We start from the raw sequence: 16,938 nt of genomic DNA, 5'->3' as shown, positions 1-16,938 counted from the left end.
TCCCTGGTTACATATTTGCACTTTAACAGGGGTATTTCTTGTGTGAATCTCACAGGACCATGGCAGACTTGGAAGCAAGGCTGAGTGGGGACGGCAGGGTGGGCCTGCCTTAAATCACACCAGAATGGCATTGACCTACCTTCTTCCTGTAGTTCTTGAAGTGGGGCCATGTGCCAGGGAAGATAAATCTCCACTCCTGTCCCAGGCTTCTTCTCCTTCGACTGGGATAACAACTCTCAGACATTCTGGCAACCATAGAAACGGAGAGAGAGAGAGATTGAGAGAGAGAGAGGAATCAATCAAGAGTTTATTTGCAAAGGGTAATGTCAGAGGACGGACTTCCTTTAAATCCTGCTAACTCTGTACAGTTAAAAAGGTTACTGGCTCAGGAAATTGATTTCCCCCTGACTTGCTTTCAGTGGTTTGTTTTTTATCATTGACCAGGTCATATTCTTTCTCTCATCCCACCACCTACCTTTTGCAACGCAGACTTGGATGTGTGTTCTTAGGTCTTCCCACCTCTCTCTTGCTCTGGCTAACCTAGGACTTTGCAAACAAACCCTACTGAGAAGTATGGACAGCCTGGGCCTTTCTAAAATCTCAAGCTGCTGAAGGAGATATGGTATTTAGTTAAGCTGAAGTGAAGCCCTGCATAAATCATAAAGAGGCCAACCTGGGTTACTCAAACAGGACCCTAGGAGGTGCTTGGGGAATAGTCTTGCAGGCAGCTTTATTTTTCTACAGCCGATTTACTTCCAAAATGCTGGGGCCCATGAGTACCCCAGGAGTAACTTGGCTCCCAGATGCTGGAGCGGGTCTTGGCCTTAGAGCACAGTTCTGGTGTTGTTTCCTGAATTCCCACATTGCTGTTTTCCACACATGGATCAGGCTTCATACTTCCTGTGTCTGGACCGTTTGTGTGTGTGTGTGTGTGTGTGTGTGTGTGAGTTTATATACTTGCAAAGGGTGGAAAGTGGGGAAGAGGGATCCAAAAGGAAGAGTTTATGTTTCATATGCGTCCCTTTGTTCCCTTCCTGTTCAGATAAGCGGCTATATTCTGACCAGCTGGCTTCTGCATGTGCAGGGCTAGTATCCTCGTGCATAAATAGGAGTGAGTTTAGGAGTTGTCCTGAAGAAGGCTACTTCTCAGTGTTTGGCTAATATATTTTGTAGGGTGCGTTTTGGGGGCAGGGGAGGGAGAGTTATGTGGGGTCTTAAATCCTTAGGATTTATCTTCCCTGGTGTACGTGCTTGCCTCTGCTTTTGTTTCTAGATGCATTTAAATGATTTAGTTGTTCACCAGGCAATTAGAGGAAGATGTGCTCATTTCACACTCCCAGTTGACTTGGTGGGTGGAGGAGAATGCCACTCAACACAAAGCACTATGGTTTTGTGGTCTTTCCCTCTAGAAGAACCTAGCCAGGGATGGAGGAATAGATTACAAGCCACGTTCTCCTTCCTACTTTTCCGGTACACTGGGCCAAAGACTGCATGCAAAGGGCAGATTTTCAAAAATTAGAACATTTTTTAATTGTCTAAATTAAAAACCAGGAAATTTTACATTGAAACATTTCACTTCTGGTTTCTCTTGACAAATCACAAGTCCTGGACACATGGAGCCTGCATTTCCCATGGTGTCGACCAAGCTGCCGACCCTTTGCATGCCTGCTTTGCTGCCCAGAAGAAGGCAGCCTCCATCATTACCCTTGCCTCCTGACACCTAGCCTGAGGGTTGTCACCTCTAAAAAATTTTTTTATTGCAGTCAAATACACGTAAAATAAAATTTACCAGTTTAGCAATTTTTTAAGCATACAATTCAGTGGCACTAAATACATTCCAAATGTTGTATAACCATCACCACAATCTATTTCCAGAACTTTTTCATTATCCCAAACAGCAACTGTGGTCATTAAACAGTAACTCTGCATTCTTCCCTCTCCTCAGGCCCTGATCAGCACTAGGCTACCCTCTGCCTCTATGAATTTGCCTATTCTAGGCACCTCATACAAGTGCAATTGTACATTTGTCCTTTTGTGTGTGGCTTCTTTAACTTAGCGTAATGTTTTTAAGGGAGAAACTGATTTTTTAAGTTGCCTTCTTTTTTTTTTTAAGAGCATAGACACTGATTTTTATTGCACATTAAAGGAGCAGTTGCATTTTAGTGGGGGGAGGAGGCCAAATGGGTCAGGTGGTTTGGTGTAGAGGCTCTTTATTTACAAGCTTAAAATGATCATTATATCCATTATTAATACATGGAAGGTCTTGATGTACTTGGGCAACCCAGTGTCTTTACACAGGTGTTTTAGTTAGTGGCTAATTCTCCTGGTATCCCCCAGACGCCTCAACAGATTTTATAGTTAGGATATGAAGACACAGGGATGCTCCAGGGATTAGTTAAATGTGTGTGGCATACTTTGCTGTATAAACTCACTCTCTGGAACTAGTTTTCACTCCCTGCTCTCAACTTCCACAGCTTTTACTGTCAATCCCATTCATTTAACACTTAGCACATGCTTGTTAGTTGTTTTTTTTTTTTCTGTACATACCCTCGAAGGCAGGAGCCAAGTCTCATCTCCCTTTGTTTTTTCAGTCCTGTCCATAATAGCAGCTTGATCAATGTTTGTTGATGTTGGCCTTCCCCTCCCCCTTCCTTTTAAGTAGAGCTGGCAAAGCATAACTTTAAATTCAAACTCAGTTTAAACAAACTGCAGGGTTTTCAGGGTAAAAACAAAAGGAAATCTTGCATGGCAGGAGAGAAGGAACACCTAAGACTCCTGAAGAACTGGGCCAAGCCCAGGTACCAAAAAACCTGTTGTTTGCCACAGGCCTAAGAAGTGACTCATGCATAGCCTGAATCCACCATTAAATTCAGAGCTCTGTTCACTCTACTCCATCAAAATTCACATTTGGAGAAGAACAGTAATGCCCCAGGCAGGATCTGAGGGGGGTATTAAAGGATTTAAGTATTTTAGGGGTTTCCATTGCAGGAAGGCCCTAGTAGCTGTAGGGAAGACAGGCTGGAACAGTCTTTTGAGGGCAACTTCAAAGCTGGGGACAGACATTCGACAAAGAGCTACCATGCCTTTGCCACTAGGATTTGCTTCCCAGCCTTTTCCGTAATGGCAAAAGATGGGAACTAGACTCAGTGGCCTCTCAATAGGGGGACACATAAAAGAATCTTGGCACATTTGTGGAATGGAACATTGAGCTCTCATGAAAAAGAACTAAGTAAAGGAAGTTATACTGAGATGGAAGGATATTAAGAAATGTTGAGTAAAGAAATCCAAGGGGTGCTGTGACTGATGATCCCACTTATAAGGGGCAAAATTGGAACATCTCTATGTCAATAATATATTTTGAAGATTACACACCGGCAGAGAGAGAAGGGGAGAAAGGGACTATAAGAACAGAGTGGTCGAGAAGAACTCTTTACCCCTTAAGGTACAGGGTTGATTTTATCATGTGCATATAGAACTTTTTCCATTTTTCCAGCATTGTTGATTTTAACAAGTATCCCCCTGCTGCCACTATGATCAGTAGGAGTCTGCAGCATATACCCGCCCTGTCTCTGCCGTCCACTCTTCCAAATAAGGCTGGAATAATCTTCCCTTGCCTCACAAGCCATGTGCCTCCATGTCTTTAACACTCAAAATCTTACTTTCCCCATTAAAAATCACCCAAATAACTTCACCTCACCCATCTCCTGAATTATACCAAGAATTCATCTTGCCCATGTTCCTGCTTCTGAATCTTTGAGCACCCTGCACATCCAGGCTACCCCACCACATGCCAGCAGCCTATTACTCTTCCTGGACCCCGTTATATTCTAGGACCGCGTTCACAGTCAGGTAGTGTTTCCTTTGCGCACATTTCCTCTTATGTGCCTTGATCCATGGCCTCTCAGGAGGCTCCCTTTGGGAAGGCTTGAATTGGAAGTCGTTTTTTTCACAGGCATGAGTTCATCATAATAGCTCTGCATTGTCAAGACCTTTACAACTAGACTCATTTTCATCTTGTAACGTTTTCTAGGAAATATGGATCTGCAGAGAATGGTGATTTCCATGGTAAGTGTTCCCTCATGTTTGTTTTCACAAGCTCACTTCGGAGATACACAGCATGATTTCCTCTTTCAGTACCAGCACAACAATAGATTTAGGTCCTGGCGCCACTGCAGAACTGTTTAAAAGAGAAATCTCACCCACCCTGGTTAGGAAAGGGATAATTTATTATTCTAATTGTGGGGATCTGACTTCATATCCACCCTCAAAAGTGTAGGAAAAGAATTCACTTTTAAAAATAAAGTCACAAAGCCTACACACCTTGGATGTAGATGCTTAAAACAGATGAGCAGAATATTTGATTTTCCTGGACACATTCAAGACTGTCCACCATGGGACATATACAAGGAGGAAGACATACATGTGTGGAGTGGTCTGTGGTTTGCAGTTTTCACACACATTTCATTTTATTTTCATATGCCAGTGTTGTTAATAGGGTATGTCCTACAGCTTTTATTTATAGATAGAAAGATTAAGGCTCGGGGAAGTCAAGCGACTCAAAAAAGTTGCACAACTGGCTGGTAAGTGCTACAGTCCAAAGTGAGTTCCTCCCTTCCAAGTTCCGTGTCATTCTGCTACCCCTACAGTGTTCCTTTGGGCTTTTGTTTCCCAGATGTAAAAATGGTAGATTTTCAGTGTCCCAGGATGCTGTTCTTAACTGTCTGTGCTCTCAGGCAGGATCAGTTTTTCGCAGCAGGGAAACGTGAACACCACAGTGATACTTGACGTATTTCTTCCCCCTCCGGGCCTCATGAATTAAGGGGAAAGAAAAGTTACCTATTTGGGAATAGCGGGCCGGACCTTGCCACAAAGGTGTACGGGAGCCAGCCGACGCCACACTGTCGCACTCTCTCGGGAGACCGAGAAACCTAGCGTCTCTTCTTTCTCTGCTCAGCAGTAGCGGGGGGGGGGGGTGAGGGGGAGATGGAGAGCGAGACAATAGTCTCTTGTTCAGTTTTATTAATTTTGAGAGCGGGTGGGACAAAAAGATCGGACGGACGACGCAAGTGACCAATCCCGACCGAATCCTGCACGGGGATTCGCCAATTCGGAGCAGCGAAAGAACGCGGGGTGGGACTTAACTCTTCACCGCCCGCCCCGCCCAGGCCGGTCCTCCCAGACCGCCCCGGAGGCGGAGACTCCGCGGAGCCCCGCCTACACCGTCCCCGCTGCCAACGCGGCCCGCCAAAGGGAAGGGGGGCGGGAATGCGGGGGTGGGGTGGGAACGGGGAGGCTACCGGGAGCAGAGGAAGAAAGAAGGGTGTCGCGCAGAGCTGCGACCTGGGTGGGGGCCTGCTGGTCATAGGAAGCAAGAAGGGAAGGAAAACGGAGGAGCACTGCTCCTTCCTGCATTATTTTGAGCAGGCTTTGCGAGAAGCTGCTTTTCAGCATTTCTATTATTTGTGTTTCTTCCTCCGGCTGTGGGGCGGGGGGCTGCACGGCCCCTCCCACCCCTCCGCTGGTGTCGTAGATTATTGTTGGAGTCTTTGCAGAACCCTTTCTTTCCCCCCAGCCAGCGCTTGCGTAGCCTCTCAGGACAGCAGTCAGCACGTTGAGCCACGTTAACGGGTGGACGAGAACTAGGACCCTTCGCTTTCGCTGGAGTGGCTAGACCCCGCCGTTCAATTGTTTGAAACTTCCCCGCCCCCTGGCCCCGCCTCTCTTCCGCCCCCCGCCCCTCCAGGATCCTGGACGGCTCCCTCCCTTCATTCCCCGCCCTCTACTCCGCCCCACTCTCCAGTCCACCCCCCTTCCACCCCCCCACCCCCCCGCTCCTGGGCGGTCCTAAGCCGCGCACCGCAAGAAGAAAAGCCACCCATTCGTCCTCCTCCCCTACCTCCCATCCTTTGCCCAGGAGCTGCCTTCATCGCAGTCACGCCCCTTCCTTCCGAGGAGCTTTCTGGCTGCCCAAGCTGGTAGACCCCCTGATTTATTATTCCTCCATCTCCTTTCTGTTCTGCCTCATCCTCTCTTAGTTCTCACCGCCCCCTCCACCCCCCACCTCCAGCCTGTCTTGCGTCCGACCATCTGCTGCTCCACCCTCTGGCCCGGTATCCTGCCTGTCCACTGCCACCAAGGAGAGCCCGGACGGAGCAGTGAGGAGCGGAGCAGCCGGAGTTGGGGCTTCACCCTGCCCATCCCTGGCCTCCGGCCCGGGACCGAAGCCACTTGAGCGAGCAGAGAGTCGTCACCTTGTCTTCGGTGCCTTCAGGGGTAGGAGAAGCATGGTTACTTTACGCGGGGAACTGGAGCAGGAATCCATGGTGGCATGAACTTGATCGTGCCCTCGGCGTGAGTGAGTTGATCTAGATGTGTGTGGTGATGCCCGTGTGTTCTACTTTCTTTGCAGCTGGCCGTTGAGTTTTCCAGGATGAGCAGCAACTTAAATCGGTTAAAGAGTGTGCGCTCCTCTCCTGTCCTACGGAGATGCTAGTGGGTACCACTACTTGATGGTACTTTTACTTCCTTGCTCCTGGGATCCTTGTAGGTCCCTAGGTGATTAAGCACAAAAAGGAATGAGGGAACTTCAGGTCTACATTTACTAAGGAGGAATGTGTGTGCTTATCTCAGATTGCAAGATGCGTTCCTCCCTAAATGCTTAGAGTTGGGGTGGGGGCCCACACTGCCCTCCGCCGGGGGCTGTGAATTCTTGAAGTCCTAAAGTCTGGGAGTAATCTACCATGCTACACTCCTTTTGGTCTATGTGTGTGTGTGTGTGTGTACGTGTATGGTGGTGAGGACTGGATTGCCCAGTATCTGCTTTAGAGATGTTAGTGAGGACTTCTGCAGGATCATGCAGGTGTCTTTAGGGTCCCAAGCCCTGGTCACTGTACATTGGTGCGTTAGCAGCAGGATGGATCGATCAATATATGAAAACAAAGAAAAGGAAAAATGAGAGGGAAAGTGACATTCTTTGTAGTCTGGTAAATTGCCACTAATAGTAGTTTAATAATCATCTGCAGCAAGGGACTAGATACAATTAAATGAGAGAGGAAAGGGGGCGTTTGTGAGAAACAGCATTAGCAATCTCTAGCATGTGTTTTAGAAAGAATCGTAGAGTCATGTCTAATGTAGCTCTCCTTCCTCCTTCCGTTTGCCACCCTTACGTTAAGAGTAGAAGTTGGGAGGCGTTTAAAACTTTTTTGAATATAACCCTTTTCCATTCAGAGAGGAAGATAATTAGTCACCATAATCTCCAATAATGGAGGGCTAAGGTTATTTAAGTCTCCTTGAACTAGGTTTTGTGAAAAGTCCTTTCGTGGGCCAGCCTTTGTGAAGCTTTCTTGGTTAGACCTTTCAGCACCTTCATTTAGGAGCTAACAATACTTTGAAATAGCATTTTGGATGCAGGATAAATTTTCACCCATCTCCCACCTCTTTCCAGTCAGGCAAGCGTGGCAAACTTAGAAGGGTGGTGGTATTTAGAGACCTGTTACCAAGATGTCACCAACCCATTGCTTGTTTGGGAACAAATCATTCACTTTATTTTTAAATAGTTGTGTTGGTTGATTTTAACGGGGGGGGGGGAAGCAAAGCAGGAAGGGAGAGAAAGAATGTTACAGGGCGACAATTTTAAAGGCTATCGTCTTTCAGATCAGCTAGGAGGGAAAAGTTGGCCTGACTAAACTACATTTTATAACTGGCCTGGGACATTTTAATAGCCAGGTGGTTGTAGAGTAGTTGCATCTATTTACAGATGATAACTCAGGTTCCAGTTATTCTGTATGGGTTTATCCGGTGTCATTTACAGACACTTTCTGGCACTACATCATACTTCATTTTAAGATCCTTCTTACTTTGGAAAACCCTGTGGCTCTGTAAAATTGAAAGTGCTTTTCCTAACTTCATAGTCTAGATAGGCAGTAAATCTCTGACCATGCTTGTTGTAGAGTCACTTTTAGGGTGAAAGTGGTGGATCTGTTTACCTACGTAAAAGATTTTAGAAGGAAATTTTAAAATTCGCGTTCAATGCTATTTTGGATTTGGAGATTGGAAGGTCATTTCTGGTTTGTGAGATAGGAATTATTAGACAGATGCAAACCCAAGGCACTTTGTGGAGTTGCTTTTTCTGAAGCTTTATAAAGAGTGAATTAGACTGTTTCTAGAATGCCCTTAAGAACAGTCTATTCAGAGCGCAGAGGGATGGATGCTATGACCTTGAGGTCCCATTGAGTGCCAGAATTCTAAGTGGGTACATCTGCTTCTGTGCCTCTCCTAAGAGCTCTCTCCCAGGGCCTGTGCCTTCTTTAAAAGGGTGTCTTTGTAATTAAGCAGCCTGTCTCCCCCATCCCCCTTTCTTCCTTTGATCCAGCTTTTTAAGGCCTTTTTTCCATTTGGAGACAAGAGGAGTTTCTCACACTCTCCTAGTCCCCTCTTAAGGTTTCTTTTCCTTTTTCCCCCAAAAAGTGCCCCGAAGTTCTTGGGATGGTTAGAAGTTGTTTTGTTTTGTTGGTGTAGAGGGAATGTTACCAGTGAGGAGAGGTAGAGGATATATTCCTTCTTGGGAAATGCTTGTGGCCAGGTAGCCTCCTCCATGGAGACTGAGCATTTGGAATGCATGAGAACAGTCTATTCTTAGGGACTATCTGGAAGAAATTGTCCTTTGCACCCATTAAGTGCAGCTAAAACCCACTGAAAGGGGTGGAGAGAGGTGTGTGTGGTCGTGGCCCAGCCTTTTAGGATGGTAAGTGGGTAAATGTTCCCAAATCTCCTATTACATCACCTCTTTCCCCCATGGATTCAGTGGGTTTGGAGATCTGCTTGACAGGTTAATTAGCTTGGGACTAAACCAATTTGTTCAGAATTGTGCTCTATTGATTTCCTGTCCCCAGGAATTTTTGTTGGTGGTTTTCTATGATGAGTTGTCTTTAGTCTTTCTTACTTTTTCGTTCCTTGCTGCCTTTTGTGGACTTCGGTCCAAAATCTAGGGTCCCACCCCCAAGTCAAAGGTTAGAATTTGGTCCCAGGAACTAGGAGGGTATGAAACAGGCTGTACATCCTGCACTGCTCTCCTCCACGGTGAGCTTCTGACCCCTTTTAACCCAGAGAAAGGAGGGAAGTTGCCCCTTCCACACACAGCACACAAAATCTGAACTAAAAAAAAAAAAGGAAAAGAAAAATAAGAGGTCATCTGCTTTATAAAAGAACCCACTGCAAGTTTCATTGAAAGAACTAGCTTTCCTAGTTAGTGCCTTTGAGCTATGACTTGTTAATATAAAAATTCACTCTGACTGGGTCTTCTCAGAAACATCTTTATTGCATAAAGGAAGACATTAGAATTTTGTTGTAATGATTATAGCTTGAACTAAGTGAGACCATTATTTGGCCTTTGAAATCTTTTTGTTATATGGGATGGAGTAAATTGTCTAAATCATTTTGGCTTGTAATAATGCTGACCATGTTTAGCTCCAGCCTACAGCCACTTGTAGAAGGGAGCTAGTATGACTTTCTGAAAATAAATCAGACTTCACAGATTTTGATTAGTCTAAGGATGGGACTGCCTACCCCATATAAGTAAAAAAATATATATATTTATTGTATTTGAATAACCTCAGGACCCAGAAAATTGCTTCTGGTAAATAACAGCAATTGATGCCATTTTTAATCGAAGACTATACAATAAATTTTCCTAGTGAGCCTATTGGTGAATGGGACCTGGGCTCTAGGCTGACCTCTAACTTAGTTTACCACCCTTGGCAAGTCCTCTTGTAAATTGTGAGAAGTTGGACAGGGTGATTTTGAGAACCAGTTCTCAAAAGTTTATGGTGCCCTTCCTACACTTCTACTTGTGATGTGAATGTGAATGATTCCTCCTAGAATGAGGTACAACGATTGTTAGAGATACAATCATATAGTCATCTGGATGTTAAAAAAGCCTAAAATTATATATCAGTATAAATGCATTGTGTTTTGTATTTTAACAACATATCAAATTAAAGAGCTACGATCCTGCCCAAAATTTCATCAAGGATCTCATCATCCTAACAGATCACCCACTTTTGTTTTTCCTAGTTCAAATCCTTGTTTCTGTACTTAACATGAATTTTACATAGGTAAAATATGTGTGGGGGGGCACATAGAAATTTACAAAGTTTCTTTTAAATAGGAGCTCACCTAACACTTAGCTTTGTAAACCTGTGTGGAAGAATGAAGTGAGAACCTGAGTACGCATGAAGAATCATGTATGTCTGTTCCTTGAGTGCCAGGAGAGACTAAGAGACTTAATAAGTAATCCCTAACCCTTTCTGTGATTCCGGGGGGGGGGTTCATATATCTAGCAAGGCTGTTCACTCCAGTCCTTGGACCGCCTGTTACCCCTCCCCCATTCTTTTCAAGCAAAAAGGAAACTAGGGTCCACTGTTTACTTTGTCTAAACCATTAGCAATGGATTCTTAAATCACTGTAGCATGATATCCCATCAAGAGAGTACACATTTGGGTAGACTATAAAATTTCCCCAACGAGAAAGGAAAAGCGGGAAGGCACAAATGTTATGGTTTCATGGCTTTGGAAATATGTTTAAATTAGACTAAAAAATAGTAAGGAAACTCAGGATTTGAGACAAATAAAGACCTGTAGGTGTGGCAGGATGACCCACACATAATGGGTTCTTCATTTGAGGCTCTCACTCTATTGTGGAAGCTCAGCTACACAGTCCTTTAATTTTCCTTTGATAAAGAGAAAGTATGGTATACATAAATTCTCCATTTTGGATGAATTCATTCCTGGAAACCAGTGGCTCATTGTAAATTAGATTAAATTTCTTTAACCAGAATAGAAAAGTGAAGTATGGGTTTTTCGTCCTTAGAAAGTTCCATCAAGGGCACTGGGGTGGCTCAGTGGTTGAACATCTATCTGCCTTTGGCTTAGGTCATGATCCTGGGGTCCTGGGATCGAGTTTCTTATGGGCCTCCCTGCAGGAAGCCAGCTTCTCCCTCTGCCTATGTCTCTGCCTCTCTCTGTGTCTCTCATGAATGAATGAATGAATGAGTGAATGAATCTTAAAAAAAGAAAGTTCCAAAAAATTAAGTAATTCGTTAATTTTTTAAAAATAAAGTCCATGGGCAGCCCCGGTGGCCCAGCAGTTTAGCACCGTCTTCGGCCAGGAATGTGATCCTGGAGACTTGAGATCGAGTCCTGCGTTGGGCTCCGTGAGTGAAGCCTGCTTCTCCCTCTGCCTGTGTCTCTGCCGCTCTCTCTCTCTCTCTCTGTGCCTCTCATGAATAAATAAAATAAAATCTTAAAAAAATAAAAAGTACATATTTTATGATATGTATTCATGGGGAAAATGCAGGTGGATATATTTGCTAATATCTCATAGCTTTTGCAAATCTGCTTTTTTTTTTAACTCTATAGGCTGTCCTTGACATTTGTAAAGGCACTTTCATTATTGCCCCAACTCCATGAAATATCGTTAGATTGTGTGACTTGACGCCAGGATCTGAGTTTCTGTGCCCAGCCCTCTCTGACTTGCCATGTGACCAAGGGTAAATGAATTAGCTGCTCTGAGCTTCGGTTACCCTTCTGGGAAGCAGGGATATTAATACTTCACAGAGGTGTTTAGGCATGCTTCATATTAGACACATGCTTCGAGGTCATTGGATGAAAGGTGTTTGCATGATGGCAGAACAGGTTTATTATAAGGTCCTGAGCAGGTGTTCACTTTTAATGAGTTTTTCTCTCTTATAGTATACAGTGCCCTTCAGTGCCCTATTGCCTTACTGACTATAACTGATCATCCTAACATTGGTATTACTGACACTCCTGGCTCCTAAAAAACAATTAAACATTTTCATTCTTTGCGGTAAGTTGAAGTTCTAATAAGAGGACTCCAGCATCCTCCAGGATGATGAAAAATACCTTCAAAAAGAGACATTAGTTGAAATGTGCCATAGAGATCAGTGAGTTCTTCAAAGCCCTTCCAAAAGATTAAAAAGAGTACAAATTTCTGCGTGTGTGTGTGTGTGTGTGTGTGTGTGTGTGTTTTAAGGGAGAAAGTTTTAGTAATATTTGCTTGTGACACATACTGATGATAGCCAGTAACTGAAACCCAGCCATTGTAGTGTTTTATACACAGCTGGTTTTTATTAATGATGGAATATTTATGCTTGCTGTACAATTCGTGGCTCATTTCCATTTGTATGTCAGAACTCAAATACCCCCAAAGCAACATTAAGATAACATTAAATATACATGTGGCCAAGCTAGAAAGAGTGGATTTTGGGGGGTCTCCCTTATTCTTACTGGTGTTGCTTCAGATCACCATAATTTGACCCCCCAACTTTAGGTATTGGTGCTGATTTTTTTTCCTTTATATAACTCATAGCAAACTTCACATTTTGATCCTTTTGATATGGACAAATGATCTCCCCCCCCTCATAATGCAGATGAAACTGATGTATGTGTTTTTTAAGAGCATATTTTCCCTGCACATGCTTCTCATTATCCGAGAGGCCTGGACTCAATCAGTAAAGGAGCAGAGAAACCACATAATTGAAAGGAGAATGACGGTGGTGCATACTTGGAATATTTGTGGGAAGGGGATTGCTGACATCAGAAAATGTAGTGGCCTGAGTGTTAACAGCATTGAAGAGAAATAAGCTTTCTGTGTTTCTGTGCATTGAGAATTATTTTTAAGGGGATAAAAAAAATGGGCCAGGTTTGACATCCTTTTATGAAGTTGCCCTGGAAACTTTGATGAAGGTTGTTATAGAATAGTTCAATCAAAACCTTCCCCATTAGGAAGCTAATTAGTACATCACTTACTCATTTTGGTTGTTTTCAAGGGGCAGGATTTGCATTGAATTAATGGCATTTCTTTCCATATGACAGCAAACTAAGATAAAAATCACAGATGGGGAAAATTATTTAGATAGTCTATTTTGAAGAAGTCTAATTTCATCTTTATTACATTTAGGTTTTTGGTTCAGATTTTTGTTTCACTCTGTATACAGTGGTCACATTTTAGTTTAGTAACCAGTTTTACTTTTTGGATCATGGGCTGTAAACCAAAGGTTATTAATTTGAGTTTTCCATATGAATTGGAGAAATACAGTGAACGACAATAAGGTAACATTTGCTTTTTTTCTGCAATTAGTTTCTCTTTGCTCAGTGTGTGTGTGTTTGTGTGTGTGTGTGTGTGTGTGTGTCTTTGGGGGAGGCAAATTGTTTTTTTAAAAGCAAACAATTTTTTCAGCTAAGAAAATTTGGATGACCCTCTCTATCCCTAAAGAGCATTCTGTCTGCCCCAGGCTCTCCATTAGTCTTTCATGAGAGCACTGTGATGACTTTTCTAACCTGGTACTTTTTGTGACCAGGCTAAGCAGTTATCTGTTGGCAGCCTGGAGGAGACTGGTCATGTTGGGTACCGGAGTGCAGGATTCCTAGTGCGTTTGTTCTACTGTACTCTGTCTTTTTTAGGGGAATGAATACTTGGTGCATGGGATTTCAGGGCCATTTGTAATAGAATAAGAAGTACTCTGTAGCTAAATGCGTAATATGGGCCTGGTGTGGTCCTTTTCTCCAGAGCTAGTAGAGAACAGTCATTCTGTATGTATATTCCCTGATGCTCTGCCTGCAGCATATGCCTACACTAGTTTCAGAGAGTGGGAAAGTTGGCTGGGTTATATGATTTGTACTTTAACTGACTTTACCCTAGGCCTTCCCGGGAAGGCAGAGTCTAGATTTAGTTTTTCAATGGCAACTCAGTCAAGACAGGTTCCCGGGGCTTGCAAGTCAGGGTGAGGAGGAGGGGCTGCCTTTGGGGAGTGACTCAGGCCCATTGGTATGAAGATATGAAACTCTGGCTCCCGTCCATGCACCTGCTGGATGCCACACCTGCAGTCAGCACCTGAGCCCCACTCCGACACAAAAACCAGGCTGAAGGCAGATGGGGCTCCCTTCAAAAGGGGTACGGCAGAACAGGGAACTCCCAATTACATTAGTGCAGCACTCCTGCCAATTATATTTAACTTTCCAGTGTGGATAAGGGAAAGTGTCTTAGGTATTTTCTTATAGGTGCAGCGCACTGGCTTGCTCAAGAGTCCCCAGAGAAATTCGCTTTCCTAATGAGTTTCTCTTGTGAGCTGATCTCTTAAAGACTGGAGAGTCAGGTCCATAGAGGTTTGTGTCTAGTAACCCAGCCCAGGGCAGGAAGTCACCAGACCTGGGTTGTGATCCTGGCCCCACCAGTAAGCCCAGTAGGCCACAGTGAAACCTTGGTCAAATTAGTTATCATTAGCTACCTGATCTGGTCTTAAAGCTTCTCCAGTTGTAAAATGGAATCAATCACATCTGCCTTTATTTCCTCGCAGAGCGGCTGAGAAGGACAAATACCATAACAGAAGTGAAAGTGGTTTTCTCTCCTTAGAAGAAAAGCTGAGAAACTAAAGGTAACAGAATTATTGTTCTTGCTCTTGTAGGTCTTTCATTACTTGTCTTCTCTTTCTGTTGCCTCCAGCAAAGTCTTTGGGAAGTTGTGATTTACTCAATATGCAATATGCAGATCTTCTTGGATATTCCATGTACCAGTTATTGTTTTAGGTGTTGAAAAGGATACAGAAGAAAGTTATGCACCCAGCCAGTGACCTCTGAGATCTTATATTTCTAGCTCAATCTGATAGAGTGATTTCGGCCTGGGTATTTAGAAGCTTAGAAGACAAAATTAACTTCTTTTTCCTCTGTCTCTGTCTCTGTCTCTTTTACTCTCTCTGCATTGCAACCAGGGACTTCTGTCCCTGGGGCATGTATTGAATGTCTAGATTGAAGGTATGAGGGGCAGGTGGCAAAGCAATGGGGTAAATAAAAAAATTCCTCTCTCATTACCGCATTTGCAAAGTATCTGACCCTTGAATGATCATTTCTTTCAGGGGGTCCATCCTTAGCTTCATTCTTGGTTCTGTTCCGCTCCTGCCCTACAGGTCCTAGCCCACTCTTTGACCTTACCTGTTATCCATATGCTAACGACTCCCGAAGATCTATCTCAACCTATCTTTGGCCCCTCCCTTTCCAACTTCCCCAACATCAAGTCCATTATCAGATGTCTCCTATTCAGCTTGTTCATCTTTTCCTCTGGGAAGCTTTGCTCAGGCGGAGCAGAGTTTTTGGCAGGGTCCTCTGTGTTGCCAGCATGCTTCCCGTTGGATTGTGCCCCCTCTGCTTGACGGGGGAGCTTCTTGAGGACTGGACTCTGGTTTATTTCTCCTTTTTATCTACCCTAGGGCCTAGACAATGCCTGGCTACAGCAAATGATCAATAAATATTTGTGGAAATGACATTGTGTGTGTTATTGTACTGCATTTGAGATGGGTCCAAAGTCCAGTGGCAATACCACGGAGGGAGAGAGAATTAATTTTCCAGATTGAGCAGAGTTGGGGGTGGAGGGAAGATGGAGAAGGATTAGAGAAAAACCTTCAAGGAGAAGGTGGAAAGTGTACCTGGCCTCTTCTGAGAGCTCTGACTAAGCAGCCCAGGAAAGAAATGCCTGTTGTGTCTGCTCTTGCTAAGACAGGGCATCTCTGGCCTGTTGCTGTCTCCACTTAGGACTGGATGACTTTTATGGTTGGGTCTGCAAATAAACCTCTGTCTATAACACATTGACCATTTCAGACAGGTGCCACATAGTCATATAATATTAAACAGGGCTGACCTTAACTGTGCCACCCTAACTGTGGCTGAAAATAGAGGTACACACACAGGCTCATTGGTCATGTATGCTTAGTTCTATACAGAAAGATACCCTTGAAAATATATTGAAGATTGGCATCTGAAAACTAACAAATGTAATTCTCCAAATGTAGCAGGCTGGGTCACTAGAACTGAATGTCTTCAAACTGACTGTCAGATCTTTCCAAGGGCAAAAATGAAACATGATATAAGCCATTACAGGCCATGAACCTGTTCTCACCCACCTGATGCTTTTACTAATTAGCTTCTTGGCTGGGTGGCAATTTGGGGCAAGTGCATGCAAGCTGGATTCACAGGGGAGCCCACATTCCACTCTGCCATTTCGCAAGTCGCTGGGATACTACACTGCTTCTCTTGGCTTCTTTCCTTTCCAGGAGTCCTGGTCTGCCCTGGTGAAAAAATGGGAGAGGAGAACTCTTCCTTAAATGAAGGAGAGGTTTCATGGGGCTTTGGTATTTTGCGACTCTTACTTTTTTTTAGTGGGCTGTCTAAAAGCATTCATGCACCTTGACCCATTAATTTCACTTGTGGAATTCTATCATTAGATAACACTCCAGAATATTGAGAAAGGCTAAATAAATCTTAAAGACGTTTTTGTTACATTGTTTAGACTAGGACAAAATTGAAAGCAATTTAAATGTCCTAATAATTGGAGAATGGGTAAGTGAATCTTGATAAACTCCTATCATGGATTATTACAGAATCATTGCAGTGCTTGTTATGAAGTCTACACCACAGTCTATACCATGGAGAAAGTGAAATGTAGGATCCAAAATTATATGTACATTAATATGTCATGGCTTTGTAAAAACACAAATGCACACAGAAAAACCTGAAGGCAATCTATTCTGTTTTGCTAACAATGCTTAGGTTGAGGTACTGAAATGGTGAGTGATTTTTCCCCTCTCCATTATGAATATTTGCATGTTTATATAACTTGTAAAAATAGAAATAAAACAAAAGTGAGTAGTATAGCATTGAAGGTAGGAAATTGGTAAAGCAGGTGGCTTCTAGGTATATTTTTAAACTTTTCTCAGTTTATGCTCAGTCTGATTGCATGGAATGTGTATCCTTTTCCTGAGGCAAGAAGAAATAGGATGGGATGACATGCCCTGTTCCTCCCTTAGAATGGGTTGTATGGAGGGAGGTGATGTGGTAGGGGCAACAGGATTCTTCTTGTTACTCAATATGTCAC

General features: G+C 43.7%; 1 protein-coding gene across 8 annotated transcripts in view; it reads left to right on the top strand.

Moving 5' to 3' along the window:
• The first annotated feature begins 5,887 nt into the window (after positions 1-5,887).
• AMOT (angiomotin) overlaps positions 5,888-16,938 on the top strand; it is a 62,486-nt gene continuing 51,435 nt past the window's right edge. For 2 of the 8 annotated variants that reach the window (XM_055338242.1, XM_055338238.1), the window contains exons 1-2: positions 5,888-6,273; positions 14,372-14,449. The gene's annotated coding sequence lies outside the window, so the exon portion shown is untranslated. Of the gene's footprint in view, positions 6,274-6,299; positions 6,356-13,948; positions 13,969-14,371; positions 14,450-16,938 lie in introns of those variants that run through there. The other 6 variants (XM_055338245.1, XM_055338244.1, XM_055338239.1 and 3 more) reach the window with 5 other exon arrangements.

Source organism: Nyctereutes procyonoides, unplaced genomic scaffold, assembly GCF_905146905.1.
Source record: "Nyctereutes procyonoides isolate TBG_1078 unplaced genomic scaffold, NYPRO_anot_genome, whole genome shotgun sequence".
Taxonomy (NCBI): domain Eukaryota; kingdom Metazoa; phylum Chordata; class Mammalia; order Carnivora; family Canidae; genus Nyctereutes; species Nyctereutes procyonoides.
The sequence above is the reverse complement of the archived record's forward strand: the minus strand, read 5'-3'. Positions and strand labels throughout refer to the sequence as shown.